This window comes from Pinus tabuliformis, chromosome 9, assembly GCF_031772625.1.
Source record: "Pinus tabuliformis cultivar Carrire ecotype Pingquan chromosome 9, CPIR1, whole genome shotgun sequence".
NCBI lineage: Eukaryota > Viridiplantae > Streptophyta > Pinopsida > Pinales > Pinaceae > Pinus > Pinus tabuliformis.
In genome coordinates this window covers 45,856,393-45,879,646 of record NC_142307.1, presented here as the reverse complement: position 1 = coordinate 45,879,646, position 23,254 = coordinate 45,856,393, and positions in this window count along the sequence as shown.

Sequence of the window (23,254 nt, the reverse complement as noted above, 5' to 3'; positions counted from 1 at the left end):
GATACATTTTACTGAGGAACATAAAACTTCGTTTTCCCAATATGGTCGCCACTATGTTTTTTGGGTCATGGAAAAGGTATGAATTTACTATTAACTTACTATCCTTTTCATTTATTCTCATCCTTTCTATATCTCAATGCACTAATCTATTAAGAAATTACAGTAAGAAATACAGAAATTATTTGCAGTTATGCTTTGGCTAATTATTATCCTTCTTTATGCAGGAAAGTATGAAAAGGGGCAAATGTTGTTCCCTGTGAAGAAACAACAAACATCGATAGGCTAAGGAGGGAACGCAGCTGTTGCAGATACGTGCAAAAGAAAATCAACAGGATCAGCACAAGAAGGGAAAGATGTCTGAAGTTAGAAAAGGCAACGATTCTAAGCAGAAAGGGGACGACTGTTGTTATTATTATTGTAATTCTCTATTACAGACTTTCATTGTAGCGAAGAACGTAAATACATTGTAATATTATTTCATGATTAATACATAAGAGGAGTTGTTGTTCCTTTTCATTTATCTGAAGTAACCAACAGTGTACGCTGGCAACTAAGGGCCCGGCTTCCGGTGGAATTCACTGCTTCACCTGTGTCATATATTTTCAATTATTGCAAGTGTGACAGTTTGATAGGATTATTGCTTTCTACTATTTTATTTCATTGTTGTTCCTTATTTCTTTGCGTTAACAGAATAGCTCTGTTTTATATAATTTACAGCAGTGTTGTTTAATTAGTTTCCTTTCGCTTTGGATTGAGTTTCCTAGATGAATATCCTGCTCGATGTAATCAACTGTAATGAGAATTAACTACTACTGTTAGGCTCTCAGATTGATGCCATCGTTGTTTTACAGACTAGTGTGTTTGATTTAAATTCAATCAGTTTCTAAGAGAAGAGTTATCACCGTTGTACTCTTAACTGATATTGTTGTTACTTGAATTGCATATTGTTGTTACCTGAATTGTTGTAGGATTTGATTGTATTAAAGGATTGATTTTTCTTTTAATTGGAATTAGAATTTACTTGCTGCATCCTTTTACTCTTGTATTTAAAATATCTATACTACAATTTAGAAGCATTACTCTCTGAGTTAAATAGCCGCCACATACTCTGTACACTCTTGAAATAGAAAGACTTGCTCGGATTGATAATTAATGTGAAGATAATTAGGAGTTGAAAAGGCATCTTTTATCACTCAACATTTTGGTGCCGTTGCCGGGGAGAGTGTAGCCATCTCTAAGGAGTAATGTACATCTGATGATTGTTGTTGAAGAATAATTGGGTTTTGAAAACGGAAGATAAAAACCTACGTAACAAGCAAGTAAAGTGCTTGCTCCTCCGCCCGCTTTTCAGCACAATTACAGAAATCTGAAGTAGGTATTTGTTGCTTATCTGTTGGGAGAGAACTGGGTATTAAAAATGAAAGGTAAGAACCTACGTATGGAGCATGTAAAATGCCTACTCCCCCACCCACTTTCTAGCAAAATTATTAGGAACTTAGGGTAGAGATAAACATTTGAATTGTTTCCATGAATGACTAAGAAGAAAAAAACTCGAAAGAAATCCAATTCCACTACCCAAACTAGATAGATCTAAGGGACCAGTGACCCTTGGATGATCAACATTTATAGACAACATCTTAAAGAAAGTTGAATCTCAGCCATCAGTAGGTCCTAGAAACATTGCTTCCAGACAACCTACTGTCTCCCTTCGGGCCACAGGCTCACCATCTGTAGCCTACACTGAGGTCCACAGCAAAACAGTGGGAACTAAGCAGAGTTTTCAAGAGATTGAAAATTCATGCCCAATTTCCTCATAAGAAGGGAATTCTTGTAATATTCGTGAAGGAGGAGGAGAAATAGGGGAAACAGAGGAACCAAGATTCCCTCAGGTAGTAATTCAACAAGGAACACCTAGTATCCCATATGGAGGGAGTGTTGTTAAGATCATTCCCAACCCTTCTAATCATCCTAGGAATAACTCTCTAGAGATCCCGAAAGGGTATTGGCACATATTTGATCAAATGGCCAACAACCCACAAGCACCTCAGACCTCTGCATTGCAATATCCCATCGTTAACACAGCAGTCAATGCACCCACGAAAGTTATTCCTCTCCAAAATATTCCTACTTTTCATGGATTAACATCAAAGGATCCAGATGCATTTCTGTTCGAATCTGATGTATTATTTCAGGGTTATGATTATACCACAGACCCCAAAAAACTGAAATTGTTTCCTTCCACACTGAAAGGAGCAGCCTTGCGATGGTTTATGGGATTAGATGGAGGAACAATAAATGATTGGGATCAAATGAAAAATGCTTTCCTAAAAAAATATTAGGACTATTGCAGATCTAGGGAATCGAAAGATGAAATATTTCAAATGATAGCAAGACTCAGTGAAACATTGGAAGAGTATGTAGAACGCTTCCAATATAACCTCCAAAGATCTCCCTATGCAAATCTACCTTTACCTGATAATGTGCTGAAAACTACACTGATTAAAGGGATGAAAGAACAATGGATAGAGACATTAAATATTATGGGTAAAGGTGACATATATCAAGAAGATTATGCTGATATTATTAAATTGTGTATCAAGTGCTCAAGAGGTAGTATGAGATTGAAACCAGCAGAACGCGACATGCCCACTAGGGACAGCAAAATCTCTGGTGGAACTATCACTCGTACAGAAATTGACAATCTGCTAGAGGATTTTAAAATAGATATCTTGGGAACTCTGACCATGCAATTAGACATCATGCAGTCCAAGAAAAAAAAGGTTGAAGTAGAATAGAACCTGGTGATATTTTGCCCGAGATGCAGGAAGAATCATAGTCATAAAGAGTGTCTGCTAGATATGGTACAAACTTGTGCCATATGTACGAAATATCATGCTATAGAAAGATGCCCATCACTACTAGGATTGAAAGCAGTCTATAAAGAAGAAGCAGAACCAGTCTACCTGCTAAATGAACGTCACCAATGGCAACCAAGACAAACAGGTATGCCAACTGATCCATCTTCTTTCTTTCAAACTTCGCAATGTAATTCACAACAATACCCAGGAGCCATGTGGCAGAATAAACCACCTTTTTCAAATTGGTCACAACAACCATTCTCTATGCCACCCTAGCCCAACCAATGAAATCAAAATAACAATTGGCCAAATTCCTCTTACTTCCCACCGTTTTGGCAGAATAATGGATATCAATCCCAATGGCCACCGTCGACTTCACAGAACTAGCACTGGCAGTCAAGCGGGCAAAGACCTACAAATAAGCTAGCAGGAACAATCCCCCTACCTCAACCCACACTGCCAACACCCTACACATTGCAACAGAACCCTCAGACCAACCTACGACCACAGCTCCCAGCCCAACCCAACCCAAACCCCAACAACAGACCAGTTCAATCTGTGCAAATTATTGAAGGACCAGAGCCAGAAACCAAGTTAAGGGAGTGCAATGAGATTCAATTAAGATTTGGGTAGATAATAGAATCAAAGGGGGATAAAAATAAACAAATTGAACATCAGTTACCTATAGAACAAGCACCACAAGTGGAGAACATGGATAAATAGAAAACTCATGATCAAAGTATTACCTCTTCTTGTTATAGACATTTTTGTGCCTTACAGCTATAAGCATGAAATGTCCATAATCTAAGGGATCCAAAGTCCCTAAACATGTTGTTCCTACCCCTAGAGGAACAAGGCTAACAAACCACAGCAATTCATAGAAGTTCTCCACCAGAAACTGCTCAAAAACAAGTCAATTCAGGATCAATTCAGAGGCTCCACTAGCTGTCTGCGCTGAAATGCAAAGTCTGCACTGGCTACCTGCACTGCAACGCAGGTAGAAGCACTACCAGGGTGCGCTGAGCAGGAATTGACAAATGGCAAGTTCATTCAACGAGGTGTCAAGACCCTGGAAGCTTCCAGAACCTTCCTCAATGACACTTGCCTCAGTGAATTCGACTAGTGAGGAGTAAGAGGTTCCCAACCTCCAAGTGGAAGCAAGAACCTCCAAGTGGAAACAAGAACTGACAGAGGGAGAGGACACTAGTCAGGTCTCAAGCTGACTCATCCTCTCTCCAAACATCTATATATGGATCTCTCCTCCATGAGATCTAGAGGCTGGAATTTTGTTATTGCAAAGAATTGCTGTTGGTTTGAGACTGGAATCATTGGGTTCTTAATGCTTTGAAGGGAGGTGAAGATAGGAATTCCATTTGCTGGGAAGGAGATGCTGGATTGGAGCCTTCTTGGTTGTATCTCTTCCTGAACCTTGTTATTCATCAATAAAGCTATCTTGGTTTCTCCTATATACTGATGTATCTTTGATGTATGGTTGCATTAGTATGTTTAGTTTATTTCTAATCCTGAACTAGTTATGAATATGAATCTATGTCTTTGTGTAGTGTTCTCTTCTTGTGATCTCGCAGAGACCTGTTGAAGCTGGGCGAGCGAGAAGGCAAGTAGCTGGGAACTCTCAAAGAGAAGAGAAACCGGATCGAGGGACAAACGGAAGACACCGGTTAGTCCATCCATCTCTCTTCATTCTTAATTCATAAAGGAAGAATACTAGAATAGTTGTCTCTGTTTGTTGCTAAGGCACTGTCACACCTTAGGTGGATAGGATCGTCCTGCATAGGCATTTTTCCCCACAACAAATTGGCGACTCCGCTGGGGAGATCTGTTTAGTCATTTTATTTGTGTCTCTATCATTGTTTGTTTCATAGACTCAACAGCAACAATCGAACTGCATCTGCTATTCTCAGATGCAAAGTAGACAGCTGCTGCTTTGATCCAATCACTGGATTTGTCTATGATCTGAACAATGGACTCACAAATGATTTGATGATCCTTTGTGATAGATCTTAGCCCTCCCTCATAGCATCCCTTTGATTGTACCTTGCTTGTTGCTTTTATTTGGCCTGAAACCGTAGATTAATCAGCAAACTGTGACCCAGAACCCAGTGAGAAACTCTCGTTTCTCCTTCAGTGCAGACCCTGTGAAGAGGTTCTGCATTTCAACGCAGGTCCCATGAAGGCTACCTGCACTGAATGTCAAAACCCCTGTGTTGAGGGTGCGTTGATCCAGTTAGGCCTTGTGCAGCTGGGGTTCTCTGCTCTGTTTTGCCTTGTTTTGATCTCTGATTTTTGCAGCCTGTAACCAACATAGGTACCTGTCTGATAACTCCTTTTCTCTGCTTAAATTCTGCCTCCTTTTGTACAAAAAGACTGTGAGTGTTTTTGTGTGTTTGTGGCATCATTTACAGTTTTCCTTTGCAAGAGTGAAATAATCATTCTGTAGCCCTTGATTCAGATCTGTTGATTTTGATCTTAGGAGAGAGTTCATTGGATGTTTGCAGTTGATTATACATTTACTTTTGCTTTTGGTTTGAATTTGTCTCTTTTAAGTGTCGAAACAAGTGTTCATTTCGAAAGTCGTAAAGTGTTGTATTCTCTTCTACCCTTTCTGGTTTCGAAAAAGTAAACTTGTTTGTATTTTTCATTTAAAAGCAAATTCAAAGTTGTACAAAAAGCTTTCTTTTTAGGCATCAATATTAAGAAAGCGGAAAACAAACACCTGCATTGTGCATTTGCATCTTGATAGTTTGCATGTTTGATTTAGGAAAAGTGCATTAGAGTGTGTTGATTGCTCTTTGAGAAAAGATGGTGTCTTTCTTTTCCCTTTGTAGCTAGGATTTTCATGGTTGAAAAGATATAAAAAGCTTGCTTATCATCTTTAGACTGCATTTAGGAATTGTATCATACATCTCGTGGTGAACCTCAAAAGGCAAACTTCTAAAAAGATCAACCTAAAATAAATTGAATGAACTTAACAACGCTTTGTAACTTAACGCACAACATAGAGGTCTAGGCTAGAGACGTGTTCCGGCGTCGTAAATCCTGGTGACTGTCGATCTCGCTGATGGTGGGTGATTCCTCCTGAGGGACGATAGCGCCAGTACGGATTGTGCTCCCACATACCGTCGAGTATATATTGGGAGACCCTTATAGGCATAAAACCTTTATCCTTAGGAAGCCGTGTCAGCCGCCCTACTGATCGCAATGCACTGAACACAGCATTCAGGAAGATCGACCGCCCGTACCTTAAAAAAGTATTCTGCAGTTTTGTGAAAAGTTTGGCACACCCTTTACCTAGAACTCTAGAGCAGTTCCTTTTGGCCTTTTTCAGACTCTATAACAGAAAAATTCCATCTGAGCATTTGTCACTTCGAGCTCGTTAAAACATCGAAGGAGACTAGAGTCATCTTTAGCTTTTTCTCGACTCTTTAAAATTGAAAAAGCAAGTTGTGTCTAAAGCGTCGTTAAAATTTATTTTAAACGGAACAATCACCCCTATTCCTGCGTTGATCTTCAGGTTGAGAAAATGGAGCACACCAACCAAGGAATTCCCCTTGGTGGAAATCCTAGTCCCTTCTCCTCTTGGGGAGATGTTGGTGCGCCCCATATGGCCACATTGTCGCTTCCAGGACTGACAATTGGCTTGCCGGTCTGGCTCTTCTCAACCAATGTCATTCAGAACACCACTATTCCTGAACAGTTGAATCAACAGTTAGACCAGACCAGAGTTACCCACCAGCCTTCTACTTCATCTAATTCTTCCTCTCCTCCTTCCTCTTCGCTTGACGGAACTAGTAAAACAAAAAACCAAGTTCCTAAGGAGAAGAAGGAAAAGAAGAAGAAAGAGAAGAAGAAGAAAGCGCCAAAAGCGACTGGGGGCAAACAAGTGTCGTCTGACAAAAATCCACACACAGCACTGACTAGGCCTAAATATCCATGTGTCATATGCAAGGGAGACCACTTCCACAGAGATTGTCCCTGCATCCCTCGGATACTAAGGGACTGGTCTCCCCGTTTGCAAAATTCGGTGGCGTCAACCTTTGATAGCCATGTTGACAGCACACCGTCAACTAGTGAAAGTGAAGCCACAGGACAGAGAGGGAAAGCTAGATTTCCCTGCAAACTGTGTGAAGGCGACCATGCCATCCACCGTTGTCCCTTCTTAGACGAGGCTAAAAGAGTTTTGGAAGATCACCCGATTTTGCGAGCGCAACTTCCTCCTGGATATCAAAAACTCCTGCCAAGTCCTTCACCAGTTGAAAACCCGGCTGGCCCACTCAGGGGGTCAGCTGAAGCACCTATCATTGAAGATGAACCGTCTGAATCCATACCTGACGAAAGTAAAAAAGTTGAGGTGGCAGTTGACCCGGTTTTGCCTTCAGAGGCTCTATCTTCGAATGATACCATCACAGAGGAGAATAAAGACGACACCGTCCAAATTCTCTTCATCAACACAGACTCCGACGAACAAGGGGGCAATTTTCCCATTCCTTTGTCGCAGGAAGGAACTTCGTCAGAGTCATACCCGACTGTCTATTCGGTCCCACCACCAAGCAACCTAGTTGTCTCGTTCGACTGGAACCAACTAGGCAGACCCCGGTTGCCAGCAAGCGTACCATTCAGAATTATCGTTCAAATATACAGAATGGTCATGGCTGGCACCATCGTTGATGAGGGGGCATCTGTGAGTATCCTTTCCTCTATTGCTTGGAAAGCGCTTGGTTCGCCAGCGCGTTTGCCTGAAATGAGAAATCTGACAGGCTTTGATAAAGGAACCAGTCGACCTTTAGGGATTCTTCCCAATGTGCCAATCACATTGAAAGGGAAGACCGTTCAAATGAACGTGATGGTCGTTCAAGGACCCTTGGATTATAACTTACTCCTTGGACGAGACTATATATATTGCATGGGAGCCATCGTCTCCTCACTCTTTAGAGTAATGTGTTTTCCGCACGAAGGAAGAGTGGTCAAGCTCGTGGATCAGCTTTCATTTCCCGGATCACGCATCACAAATAGTCATATACCATCCCTAAATGGTCTCTTCACTCAAGAAATGTCTCAACCCACGGTCCATCCTCCTGATGAGCGCGAGTAATCTAGGAGGATATGACTGGAACCCAGGGGGCATGCGTCCTGGTCTGCTTCGGCAGGAAAACCTTGGGTATAGGGTAGGTTTCCGCGGGAGAATATGACTAGTCTGTACCCCGTCCGTCTAGGAAGAGGGGTTATTCTAGAATAAGATTCTCTTGTCAAAGCTACGTGTTTGGCACTGAGGTCATTCACCTTTGTCTATCTCGGTAGACACCGCCGAAGAAGTGTTTTGTTTGAAAGATTAACGAGACAATCTTTGGGTAACCTGAAAGAGGTAGGCCTCTCCTGGTAAAACAGATGTTTTATTGGACTAAGAAGGGGTAACCTTGAAATTGTACTTTATGCCTGGGGGCATGCAAACCTTTTGGAGTGCAAGCAAGGGGCGACTATTTATTTTTTAAATTTTTAGGTCCTCCCTTTAAACCTGTAGGTCTAACCCTTTAAACTCGTAGGATTAGTCGTTTCTAAACTTGCATAATGAAAGGATCCGGAGCAAAGCTTTGTGAGATGAAGCTCCATAAAAAATAGAATCTTAATGAGACGTTCTTATCATATGACTGGATTAATCGAGTAGTTTTAGCACACAGTTCATGCTCGTTAAAAAATAAACGCAAGATCTGAGCAGTTTTAGCACATAGTTCATGCTCGTTAAAAAATAAACATAAGATCGAGCAAGGGTTTCAATCCGCGTTTAAGCTCGTTAAAAAATGAACTACTCGGTAAATAACCACTGCGAACGTAAATTATCAGCCATTAAAGCCTTGGTCGTGTTTGCACCGTCACCTCCACTTTTCCATTGGCCGATCATCCACCTCCATTTGATTGTTTACCCATTTTGAGGAACAGCTGCGAAGAGTGATTTCACTTAGCCATCCTTGTGACACTGCCGTGATTGGAAAATTCCAAGCCTTACCTGGAATCAGCTGCTAACCCGTTTCATCACTCGTTCCTCAAAAGACGAGTCTTCTTTAAGCTCTTTTCATCTGACTCATAAAATATGAAAAGATTGCCGAGTTTTGGCCTTCCAGCTCATTAAAGCGACCGGAAGTGCTATCCCTCCTCTAGATTTTAATCTTTTTGGACCTGAGGGATTATTGCACAAAAAGATCGAGCGCTTGTTTTGTTCGGCTCGTTAAAACTATCAAAAACTCATCCCTTCTGTATTGTTTTATACTTTTTCGGACTTAAGGGATTAGATGACGAAAAAGGACTTTCGGAGTTGACTTTACGTACCTTTTTAGACTCTCTAAAAATGAAAAGGACCGAGTTATCTTTGTCGTTAGACTCGTTAAAATCATTAAATAGCGACAAACTTGTCTTTAGACGAGAACGAGTTTCACTATCGCTAGGCTCGTTAAAACATAGCGATGGGCTTGCCCGAAGGGAAAGTTATAGAAAAAGCATATGTTATCCTCCTCAAGCTTGACAAAAATAAAGAGGTACTGGTCAGCAATGACTGGGGAAAATTGGGAGAAACTCGAGAAAACTTTGATGGTAGCAAGTCGCTCTTGAACATGACACTTTTCTTCCGTACCACAATCGGGTTGGGTTGTTCCATTCACCGGTCACATCACCATGGTCTCGCCATACCATCCATATTTGGGGTAATGCTATCAATCCATCACATAAGTGTCGCCATATGTTCAAGAGAAGTCGTTCAGAGAAGTCAACCATGTCCCATCCACTGCCGTACATTATCCTTCATCCTTTCATGACCGCCACCCTGAATCATATGTCATCAGATCGTTTTCACCTCCATCAAAATCATTAGCTCCGTTCCGTGTCATTGATGTGGGATTCATTAAGGCCCTCCTTTGACGGATCGCTTCTTGTCGACATCAACTCATTATCCAAGAAGTGGATCTAGGAACAACCCCTTCAGTACTTTGAAGCTTGCATGCCTCAATGGCAAGTTTCTCACTTCCGGCGACAGGTATACATCAATGACCTTCGACCGAAATATTTTGCGTGGTGTTCGACGCCAAGTCCTTTATTCACACCACGTGAATTGTACTGCAGTACCTTGAGGGTCATTATCATTATCGGTGATTCCTCTCGCGCTTGTTAACGGTTTACCTCATTGACCGGTAATCAAGCGATGTATTTCCATGTTCGACTTCAGGACATTTCTCACATGGATCGACTTGTACTTAGAGTGAAGATAGAACGAGTTTGAAGACCCCGGATCTAGTTTCATCCATCCGGGCTGCGATATACATTCAGGAAAGATAAAGACATTGACATGTACATCATTGCAGCAGATAATCATCCTACCCAAAGGATGATAATTTCATCAAAATTATCAGTCTACCATCAAACGATTGTCTGTTCTATGTACAGAAAAATGAATTTATAAAGCTGAGCATGGGAATGCCCGCCTCAGCTAGATCATGAAAGTAGTATGAAAAATAATGTATTGTATTGTATCTTATTACAGGTCTCCTCCCAGCATTGGATGAACTTCGGATCCTCCTAATAAAGCATTTCACCCGATAAATGGCCTCATACTTTAGGGGGCAACTGTTATAGACATTTTTGTGCCTTACAGCTATAAGCATGAAATGTCCATAATCTAAGGGATCCAAATTCCCTAAACATGTTGTTCCTACCCCTAGAGGAACAAGGCTAACAAACCACAACAATTCACAGAAGTTCTCCACCAGAAACTGCTCAAAAACAAGTCAATTCAGGATCAATTCAGAGGTTCCATTAGCTGTCTGTGATGAAATGTAAAGTCTGCACTGGCTACCTGCACTGCAACGTAGGTAGAAGCACTACCAGGGTGCACTGAGCGGGAATTGACAAATGGCAAGTTCATTCAACGAGGTGTCAAGACCCTAGAAGCTTCCAGAACCTTCCTCAATGACACTTGCCTCAGTGAATTCGACTAGTGAGGAGTAAGAGGTTCCCAACCTCCAAGTGGAAGCAAGAACCTCCAAGTGGAAACAAGAACTGACAGAGGGAGAGGACACTAGTCAGGTCTCAAGCTGACTCATCCTCTCTCCAAACATCTATATATGGATCTCTCCTCCATGAGATCTAGAGGCTGGAATTTTGTTATTGCAAAGAATTGTTGTTGGTTTGAGACTGGAATCATTGGGTGCTTAATGCTTTGAAGGGAGGTGAAGATAGGAATTCCATTTGCTGGGAAGGAGATGCTGGATTGGAGCCTTCTTGGTTGTATCTCTTCCTGAACCTTGTTATTCATCAATAAAGCTATCTTGGTTTCTCCTATATACTGATGTATCTTTGATGTATGGTTGCATTAGTATGTTTAGTTTATTTATAATCCTGAACTAGTTATGAATATGAATCTATGTCTTTGTGTAGTGTTCTCTTCTTGTGATCTCGCAGAGACCTGTTGAAGCTGGGTGAGCGAGAAGGCAAATAGCTGGGAACTCTCAAAGAGAAGAGAAACCGGATCGAGGGACAAACGGAAGACACCGGTTAGTCCATCCATCTCTCTTCATTCTTAATTCATAGAGGAAGAATACCAGAATAGCTGTCTCTGTTTGTTGCTAAGGCACTGTCACACCTTAGGTGGATAGGATCGTCCTACATAGGCATTTCTCCCCACAACACTTCTCCACCATTCCTAGAACGATTAATCATACCCCACCCAATAGAATACCCCGATTTGATCTTCTGGGAGAATTGAAAAATTTGTGTATATAAATACCGCTCCTCCAGGCTATTTAGGACATTCTGATTTATGCAAAAACTATTAAGGAATTGTGTGTGAAAAAGCCAAAGAGGAAAATAAAAACAACCCCAACTTTCCATGTAGTGGGTACCTTATTTGATTTACTATCAGGCAAAGAAACACCTATAAAATATGAGGACCCAGGAAATCCTATAGTCACTGTGAAAATAAATGGATGTTCCTTCCCCAATTCATTAGTCGATTCAGGAGCAAAAATCAATATTCTTACAACCACAACTTGTTAAAAGCTTGGTATTACATCCTTGGACCCAACCACGACCTTGTTGGAATTGGCTGACCGATTGGTAGTCAAACCAGAAGGCACATTACAAGAATTAATGGTGTCAGTAGACTCCTGTGAATACCCTGCAGACTTTCTGATCATCAATCCTAGAAACCGACTTGATGGACATCCCCTAATTCTAGGTAGACCTTGGCTAGCAACCACGGATGCTTACATAAGCTGTCGAACAAGTAGCATGACTATAGCAAGAGGAAGAATGTGAAAAATTTAGCCTTATATCCTCCCGTTCAGCCAATTTTAACAATAATCAAAACCAGAAAACAACCTGTATCATATCTAACTGAAAACATTAGATCACCACTAACCATAGAAGATGCTATCAAATTTAAGGATCAAACAGAAGATGGCATCATTAACACTTACATTAACCAACCAGATGTCGTATCCCATCTAAAATGTCACATGATCGAAGCAGCCTCGATAATGAAATAGAAGAAGATCCCTTAAAGGATATTAACGATCAATCAATACCAACAACTTTTGTTTATAATAGTAAAACCATAGAAATTGAGCCAAGAAAAACTTTGAATATTAACAAAAATCTGACTGCTAACCAAGAGCAGAAGCTTGTTCAACTCCTGAGAAAATATAAAGAGGCCTTTGCATGGGATTACTTGGACATGAAAGGGATTGATCCAAAATTATACATGCACCACATTTATATAGAGAAAGATGCTAGGCCCATTTGACAACCTCAACGGAGGTTAAATCCTCATCTTAAATATATTGTTAAAGCTGAACTACGAAAATGGTTAGATGTAAACTTCATCTACCCCATATTTGATAGAAAATGGGTCTCTGCATTAGTAGTGGTGCCGAAAAAGAATGGAAAGTGGTGTATATGTGCTGACTATAGAGAGCTTAATAAAGCAACCCAAAAATACCATTTTCCCCTTCTGCTCATTGACCAGGTCTTGGACACAATGGTAGGAAAAAAATTCTTTTCTTTCCTAGATGGCTTCAGCAGATACAATCAAATTCAGATTGCCCTTGAAGATCAGGATAAGACTATCTTTACTTGCCCTTGGGAACATTTGCTTACAAGGTCTTACCTTTTGGGTTATTCAATGCACCGGCCACATTTCAGAGGGCTATACTCAACATTTTTTCAGATCTGATAAATGAAGGGATCAAGGTGTATATGGATGACTTTACACCTTATGGAGATGACTTCCAGCCAGTGTTACAAAAATTAGAGAAAGTTCTACAAAGATGCATTGCCACCAGTCTTTGTTTAAGCCATGAAAAATGCCACATGATGATGACCGAGGGCCTCATCTTGGGTCACTATATCTCAGCAGCTGGAATCCAGGTAGATCCAACAAAAATTTAGATAATTCTTTTAATACCTACCCCTTCCATGCAAACTGAGGTACACAGTTTCTTGGGATTTTCTAGCTATTATAGAAGATTTATAAAGAATTTTTCTCAAATTGCTGCACCACTATATGCATTAACAGGAAATATTGATTTCATTTGGACTAATAAATGTGACAATGCTTTTGAAGATTTGAAACGGTTTGTATCAATACCCCCAGTATTAAGCATTCCAGATTTCATCTGACTCTTCAAACACATCCATTGGAGCAGTTCTCAGCCAGGAGGAAGATAAAAAGCTATATGCAATATACTATATCAGCGAAAATCTATCTCCTGCTGAATTAAATTATACTGTTGCTGAAAAATAATTTTGGACTATAATCTATGCTATCAATAAATTCAGACATTATATAACAAGATACCCTGTGGTTTTATACACTGATCACTCTACTATTAAATATCTAGCTAATAAACCTGTTACAAATGGAAAAGTGACAACATGGTTGATTCTTTTGCAGGAATTCGATATCACTATCAAAGATAGACCAAGAAAAGAAAATCCAATAGTAGATTTCCTTTCATGAATACCAAAGACAGATGACTCCGCAATAGTAGAAGACTAGTTTCCTAATGAACAATTACTTGCTATAACGTGAAAACACCGTGGTACGTGGATGTCGCAAATTACTTGGCAGTAGGCAAGTTACCCAAGCACCTGACGCCTAATGAAAGAAAACAAATAGTACAGCGTAGCATGTGATTCTCTTGGATCGGAGGCTATTTATTTCATACAGGGGCCAATATGCACATTAGAAGATGCGTCAGGGAAGACAAGATCTTTGACATCTTAAAAGCTTGCCACGATGGGCCTTGCGGTGGACATTTTGCAGATCGCTGGACTAGTCACAAGGTATTACTGATGGGCTATTATTCGCCCACAATTTTTAAAGATGCCAAGAAGTTTGTCCAGGCATGTGACAGTTGCCAAAGAATGGGATGCCTTGGGCAGTTTGATGAGATGCCCCTGCACCCGCAGATATTCATTGAACCTTTTGAGCGATGGGCGTTAGATTTCATCGGTCCAATAAACCCATCATCTAATCAAAAGACATATATATTAGTTGCAACAGAGTTTGTGACTAAATGGGTGGAGGAAGAGGCACTACCAAGGGCAACAGAGGACTCGGTAATCCACTTTTTTTTCCAAATATTCGTGCGATATGGCTCGCCTAGATAGGTAATTACCGATGGAGGAACACAATTCATAGGCCACAAGATCGTTGCAACCAAGGATAATTTTAGGGGCGAATGTTCACCCTTTGGCGAAATTAAGGGGTTTTAAATTTTTAGTGGGGGAATATTTTGTATCATAGTACATTTTTACAAATCACCTCAAATAGCCCACCTTATTTTAAGGGAGAGGGTAAAAAAGGTAAATTTATCCCTTGAAATTAGGACTTACAACCTTCCATTCACCCATTTTCAAGAATAGGTTTTATTTAAGTGAATCCTATGGGCCAAATACCATATTTATAAAAGAGGTATGGTAAATTAATAAAAATATAAATAAATGAGAGGTATGGTAAATAAATAAAACATTTTTTATATTTACTCCATAAGTCACCTTATATACATGTAAGGGTGTAAACAAATAAAAATATAAGTAAAGTGGAGGTATGGTAAATAAATAAAACGTCTTTTTATACTTACTCAAAAGGTATGGTAAATAAATAAAAATATAAATAAACTAGACGTATCGTAAATAAATAAAACATCTTTTTATATTTAGTCCGTAACCCTCGTTCTATTTATGAAGGCTCAAGAAAGAGGTTTTATTTAAGTGAATCCTATGGGCCAAATACCATATTTGTAAAAGAGGTATGGTAAATTAATAAAAATATAAATAAACGAGAGGTATGGTAAACAAATAAAACATTTTTTTATATTTACTCCATAAGTCACCTTATATTTACGAACACTCAAAAAATGGGTTATATTTAGGTGAAACCTATGGCCAAAATACTATGGGACAAATACCATGGACTAGATTGTTATTAATACCATGCAAAAAACCATTATTAACCCTAATATTAGAATTAATAAAAATAAAAATGGCACATGGTATTGACCCATGGTATTCACCAAAATGGCACATGGTATTGACCCATGGTATTCACCTAGAATGTAGCCTATTTAAATGGGGGAATTAAACCAGCATGTAGCCTATGCTAAGATTCACTAGGACTTTACAAAGTTTTATTATTTAGTGAAAGACTCGCCAAGATCTTACAAGATTTTATAATTGAGTAAAATATTCGCCATGCCTGGTGAGAGATTCGCCAAAAAAATTATATATACATATTATATTATTGATAAAATCGCCTTCCATTTTTCCTATATACCATGAAGATTCGCCCATTTATTATATTTATAAATTTAGGGGGGGTTCTTAAAATTTTCCCTGGTTGCAACATTAAATAACCATCATATCATGCACATAATCAAGACTCCATACCACTCGCAAGCAAATGGCGAGGTGGAAAGCACCAATAAGGTAATCGAGGAAATACTCACAAAGACAGTTGCATCACATAGACGTGACTAGGCTACCTGATTGCCCGAAGCCTTGTGGGCATATCACACGACATGGAGAAATACCACAGAATATTCCCCATATCAGCTAGTGTTTGGCAAAGAATCTATCTTCCTAATTGAATTTGAAATCCAGCCATTGAGGATAGCTTAAGAGGTAGGCTTGGATTTAAATGAAGCACAGATTAATAGGGTACATCAAATCAATGAATTGGATGAAATCCGACTATCAGCTCTTCAGTTCACTGCACTGATCCAACAACAAAGAGCGAAATGGCATGATGCCCTTATTAAAAAGAAAATCTTCCATGAAGGAGATTGGGCACTCTTGTATGATTCTAGGTTCCAAGATTTTCCAGGAAAACTCCAGACTAGATGGTTAGGACCTTATGAGATACAAAAGGTGCATGGTAATGGCACCCTCACATTAGCCACCATCGATGGTTTTGGCTACTCTTTTAAAGCGAATGGACATCGAGTACGACTCTATCACAAACCGATTACCAGGGAGTCCTTTTGCCAACAATTACGAAAAGATTCTACCATACAAATTCTTGCTGAGGAGGGCAACCCATCCTTAACATCGACCTAGTGAATAATTCATTTGTTTTTGAAATTTGCACACAATTTTTTTTCTTTCTATCTTGATTGAATTTGCTTGTATAAATTGTATAAAAATTCTCTTTTTTTTCTACTTTTCCTTTATTGTTCCCTTTAAGGAACAATTGTTGTTCCCTCCAAAGAATAGTTATCATTCCCTCTAAGGAACAACAATTTTGTGTACAGATTTGCATGTTGTTCCCTTCAAGGAATAGTTGTTGTTCCCTCTAAGGAACAACTGTCGTTCCCTCTAAGGAACAACATTTCCCTGTATATTTATTTTCATGTTGTTCCCTTCAAGGAACGGTTGTTGTTCCCTCTAAGGAACAACTGCCATTCCCTCTAAGGAATAGTAGTTCCCTGTATATTTGTTTTCATGTTGTTGCCTTTAAGGAACAGTTGTTGCTCCTTCTAAGGAACAACTGTCGTTCCCTATAAGGAACAACAACCCCTATACATTTGCTTTCTGTTGTTCCCTTTAAGGAACAGTTGCTACTGCCTCTAAGGAACAACTGTTGTTCCCTCTAAGGAACATATATTTCATGTGTATTTTCTTTTTGTTGTTCCCTTTAAATAACAATTGTTGTTCCCTCTAAGGAACAGTTGTTGTTCCCTCTAAGGAACAACTGTTTCGTGTGTATTTGCTTTTTGTTGTTCCCTTTAACCAACAATTGTTGTTCCCTCCAAGGAATAGCTATTGTTCCCTCAAAGGAACAATAGTTTCAAGTGTATTTTCTTTTTGTTGTTCCCTTTAAGGAATAGTTGTTTTTCCCCCTAAGGAACAGCTCTTGTTCCCTCTAAGGAATAGCAGTTTCGCGTGTCTTTGTTTTCTTGATGTTCCCTCTAAGGAACAATTGTTGTTCCCTCTAAGGAACAATTGTTGTTCCCTCTAAGGAACAATTGTTGTTCCCTTTAAGGAACGATAGTTTCATTTGGATTTGTTTTCCCGCTGTTCCTTTTAAGGAACAGTTGTTGTTCCCTCTAAGGAACAATTTTTGTTCCCTTTAAGGAACAACTATTGTTCCCTCTAAGGAAAAACAATCCCGTATGTATTTGTTTTCTCATTGTTCCCTCTAAGGAACAACTGTTGTTCCAACTAAAGAACAGTAGTTTCGTTGGACTTCTTTTCTCGTTGTTCCCTTTAAGGAACAGTTGTTGTTCCCTATAAGGAACAACCATTATTCCCTCTAAGGAACAGTAGTTTTGTTTGCACCTATTTTTCCGTTGTTCCATCTAAGGAACAACTTTCGTTCCCTTTAAGGAACAATTGTTGTTCCCTCTAAGGAACAACAATTTTGCATCCAATTATTTTTCTCTTTTCACTGTTCCTTATAAGGAATAGCTATTGTTCCCTCCAAGGAACAACTGTTGTTCCCTCTAAAGAACAACACTTTCGGTGTGCAATTTTTCTTCCTGCTATTCCCTATAAGGAACAACACTGTCATGTATATATCCTTTTGTTGTTCCCAACATGGAACAGCACCATCTGCGTGTATTTTTCTTTCGTTGTTCCTTACTAGGAACATCTTCTATTCCCTTTAAGTAACAAAACCTTTTTGTGTCTTTTCTTGCTGTTCCCTATAAGGAACAACACTCTTTGTGTGAGGTTTTCTTTAGGAAATAAGCACTTTGTGAATATTATTTCACTTTTTATGACCCTCTATCAGGCACAAGGGTACAAATATATATGAAAGGATATAAATCTAAGGATTATTGGAACAAGCAAGTATTGAATATTATCATCTTTAAACAAGATTGCTTTGTATTGATCGAAAAAGAAAGGACACAACCATATATATCACTTCATTGTCCTCATTTCCATTGTAAATAAAAAAGATTGATTATTTGTACCATGTTGGTTCTTCCTTAAACCCTATACCTCTCTCTGTTCATTATCATTAAATAAGGTTAAGGGCATACTTTCTTCTATTTGATATGTTTAGACTTCTTACACCATTCCTACTCCTAAGGAGTGTTGAACCATCCTCTATGTATAAACAAGAAGTGCTGTTCTAAAATATATATATATATATATATATATATATATATATATATATATATATATATATATATATATATATATACATATGTTTACTAACAATTGTATGATTTTGTTATAGATGGAGGATAGGGGGTCTCATCATGAGCCAGCCTACCATGATCATAAGGAAGCAACAAAGTGGCATTCCCACTATGGCCACCACACCAGGGATATGATCCAATGGATGAATCAAGAAATAAAAAGTCCTTGGAACAGGAGGTCTCATCACGAGCCAGCCTGCCCACCTTTTTCTCCTTCCTAGTGAATGGCAATGTGTTCATCTGGTCACCAAGCTAGAACATTGGCCTCCACTCTGATAGCATAATGCACTTTCCCTATTTTACATAAAGGACCATTGTTCCAAAGGGTTAGAAAGCAACTCTGTTGAGGTTATAGATGCCTATAGGCAACAAAAGCATTGTTGATGGTATCAAAGTCATATTTCCAACATCAATAGCTATTATAAGTCCCTTTCCTTATTTGGTATCTTTAGTACAGAGCGATTATGTTCCTAATTTTTGTTGAACCTTTATGCATGGATATCTTCTAAAAAATCAATCATAATAAGCTTTAAGTGGAATGATGATGGTGAAGTATCCTTTTTGTGTCAGATGCCCTTTTTCCCTTTTCGAAATCACCTCATAGAATCTCTTCACTAATTGATAATTATTGTATACGAATTGATTTCAGCACTCCAATATCTCTTGCGATCCTTTCATAAATAGGTGTACCTTACCACTTCCACCATCCCTGTACGTCGTCACCAGCATGATTTTCCTTCATTTATTTGGTCAAAGGCGACGTATCATTTCAAAGGGGGGTGAGGGTGACTCCCAAAGTACTTATGCATGCGTGTCAATACTTTATTTTATTATGTCAAACTCTATGACATTCCATAATAACAAGTCTTTAAAGGTGTTTATGCTGAAAAATATCATCCAATATAATGATCATAACAACTTGTTGTTCCATTGCTAGCTCTGTCTATTGTTGTGTTACATGTGCTAACTTGTAGTGTGTAGAATTCAGGCAATATGGGAGGAAGAATAGTGTGCAAGGAGCTACTGATACTGGCTGTTTCTGAGGCCGCCAGAGAAATTCTAGTCTGAGCCAGATGGGTAGCATATTTCACATGATTTCAGCAACCCAATGAAACAATCGCCATAGAATTCCTGTAGAATTTATAGAATAGCCAGTCTATGGTGAGGGGCAGACAAATCACAGTCTCAGATGCTGTGATTGCAGAAGTTTCTAGATTACCAGCTGAAGGACCCATGTGGACGAATAAACAACTGAAGCTGCAGGATGCCATGGAAATCTTTAAAGACAAAGGGCAAGAGATGATCATCAAAGGAAAAGGAGTTCGACCATCATCCCTTGGAGAACCGTGGGGATAACTAGCCAGAGTCATTCAGAATTTCATTACATGTGACCAGTGAAAAGACGTGGTAAGGCCGCGTCAGCTTAAACTATTAGCAGTATTGAAACAAAAATGTTCAGTAAATCTACCTGCATATTTTAATTTCTTACTACACGATTCTGTTGAAAGAATAAGAAAATCCTAACACATAGAAACAATTGTAAGTCATCATTGTTTAATTAGGCTGATTGTTAGCTACAACCTCGCCCAACAGCAAACAAGTTGGGAAGAATTAATATTTTCCATAGAAGGGGGTTTAGCTTTACCTGCTCCTAATCCTGTTCCAAAAAGGAAAAGGACTACCCGCACAACAAACATTCCACAAAAATGTAGATACTCTACCAGAATAGGGACAAGCTCAAGAATAGCTAAAAATCCCCAAGGTAGCAGCAGCCAGCCCATAGAACTAGCTAGTCCAGAAAATGAGCAATATTTACAGTTGGAAGGATGGGATGACCTGGAGTCAGAACTTGAGGAGGAAACAGAGCACTCTAGTGAAGAGGAAAGAAATGAAATAGAACTTCCCTCAATGCCAAATACAAGTCCACCATGAGACTTACTGCATGATATTGAATTGGCCCAGATTTTGGCCAATATGAATGAATTTATACAGCCCGAAAGCCCGCTCAACTTTAACATTGGAGCAACCCAATTGGAAGAAAACTCTGGCCACAACAGGAGCATACCAGAAAATGTAATCTGTGAAGTAGAAATAGGAGCAGAAGTCACTCAGGAAGAGATGGACCAACCTAGCGATATACCTCCAGAAGAACCCAGCCAGGTAGACCTAAATATAGAAAATATAGACCAAACAGAGGACATGGAGATAGACCAAGAAGATGACAATAAATCTGGGGACATAGTTCTTTTAGAGCAGAGTCAAGATGAGCAACTAGGCCCATTAGGAGCAGAAATGACCAGCAAAACACTCGCTCCCCCTAAAAAGAACAAAGCCACAATTAAAAAGCTCAGGAAGGAACAACAGAGGCTACGGAAAACAGTGAAGAGGCTCAAACGAAAAATAAGGGAGTTATTAGCAGGGAAAGTCCCAGACAAAACCCCAGAAACAATAAACGCGGCCATCCAAACTAAATTGTAGGAAACAAAAGCTACGAGGACTCAAACTGAGCCCATAATCACTGAACCAATTAGGGAACAGTGGAAATTGCTTTCAAAAACAACTACCCAAACAGAGGCTATACTTTCTCAGGACTTAGCCATTCAGAGAGAAATGGCACCCTCCTATAGCACATCTACCCAGACAGAGGTTTGGGCCTCCTATAGCTAAGAAACACAAACAATCAACATCCATTCTCATAGCAGGAGTACACAGACAAATGCCCAAGCCAAAGATATAATGATGAGCAATGACCCCGGTATAGTGAATCTTCAAGTAGATTTAGCCCAGGCTCGGCTTACCATAGAACACCTTGAACTAGAATCAATCCCCCAGCAAAAATACCAAGAGTTACAGAGGCAGCTGCGGGACATGAACATCTCAAAAAGTGAGGCATTTGATAAATACCAGAAGGCAGAAGAGAGGACTGAGAAAATGAAGCTCAGATTAGAAAAGGTCAAGAGTCAAATGGATACTATTTGCTCCTTATATACTGACATATTAGCATGCAGATCTCCTGCCAATAACTATGCCCTATTTTTGATGGAAAGATACTTACAATTGAAGATCAAAGCTGGAAAAATGATAGAGTTGAAAACACTTGAGAATTTTATAAACTGTTGCTAACATCATGGGGAGGTTGCTGTGTGAATTTTATTTGCACAATTTTGTATTAGAGGAAGAAACTGAAAAGAATTCCAGTCCTTTTGTAGGGGATGTACAATTTCAAGATTTTATTTCATTTGCTGTTAACCAACTAAAATGGCTTAAGGCTCATAACACGTTCCAGAGGTAGGAAAATGGACTGGACTTTTGGGTTAGAGGTGAACCAAAACACCCATTACAAATGCTGGCCAATCACAAAAATTTGATGATGAAGGAAGGAGTAATCAAAACTCTTGGGACTATGCAGAAAGAAATTGTCCAAAAAGGAGTAGAGTATTTCTATCCATTTAGGAAAGCTCCTTGGCTGCAGCCAAGTTTAGATGGAAAGTTTCCAATAACAATGTACAGAACAGAGAGCCATTTAATTACAAAAAATTTAAACTGGCTGTAGAACGCTTCGTCACTTATAGTAATCTTATCTTAAGGGAAGGTCCTTATTGACTATGGTGTTGGTTCCGCAGCCATATTATTTGGTATCCTGATGAGGGATACAAGGATATATATGAACTGCCTGAAGGACAGACAGGGCACATCTTTGAAATCTTGGCCAAGAATCATGGTTTCAGACCGCTTTACGACATTCCTTCTCCAGCTTATTCCTTGACTTCTCTGCATACGAACTACATGGTTTTCATGAGGACATGAAAAAGGGTAAGCAAGGGAGTATGTTGGGTCATGGAAAAGATATGCATTTACTATTAACTTACTATCATTTTCCCTTATTCTCATCCTTTCTATATCTCAATGCGCTAATCTATTAAGAAATTATGGTAAGAAATATATAAATTATTTGCAATTATGCTTTGGATAATTATTATCCTTCTTTATGCAGGAAAGTACGAAAAGGGAAAAATGTTGTTCCCTGTGAAGAAACAGAAAACATCGATAGCGTAAGGAGGCAACGCGATGGTTGCAGATACGTCCAAAATCAAATCAACAAGATCAGCGCAAGAAGGGAAAGATGTCTAAAGTTAGAAAATTGCACGAATCCGTTAGGATTGAGAGATCCTAAGGGATCGCTTTTATCATTTCTCTTTTTACCCCCTTCTCATTATAAAAGGCAACGATTGTAAGTATAAAGGGGATGACTATTGTTATTATTATTGTATTTCTCAATTACAGATTTTCACTGTAGCGAAGAACGTAAATACATTGTAATACTATTTCATGATTAATACATAAGAGGAGTTGTTGTTCCTTTTCATTTATCTGAAGTAACCAGCAGTGTACACTGGCGGCTAAGGGCCCGGCTTCCGGTGGAATACACTACTTCACCTATGTCATATATTTTCAATTATTGCAAGTGTGATAGTTTGATAGGATTATTTCTTTCTGCTATTTTATTTCGTTGTTGTTCCTTATTTCTTTGCGTTAACAGAATAGCTCTGTTTTATATAATTTATAGTAGTGTTGTTTAATTAGTTTCCTTTCGCTTTGGTTTGAGTTTCCTAGATGAATATCCTGCTCGATGTAATCAACTGTGATGAGAATTAACTATTGCTGTTAGGCTTGTTTTACAGACTAGTG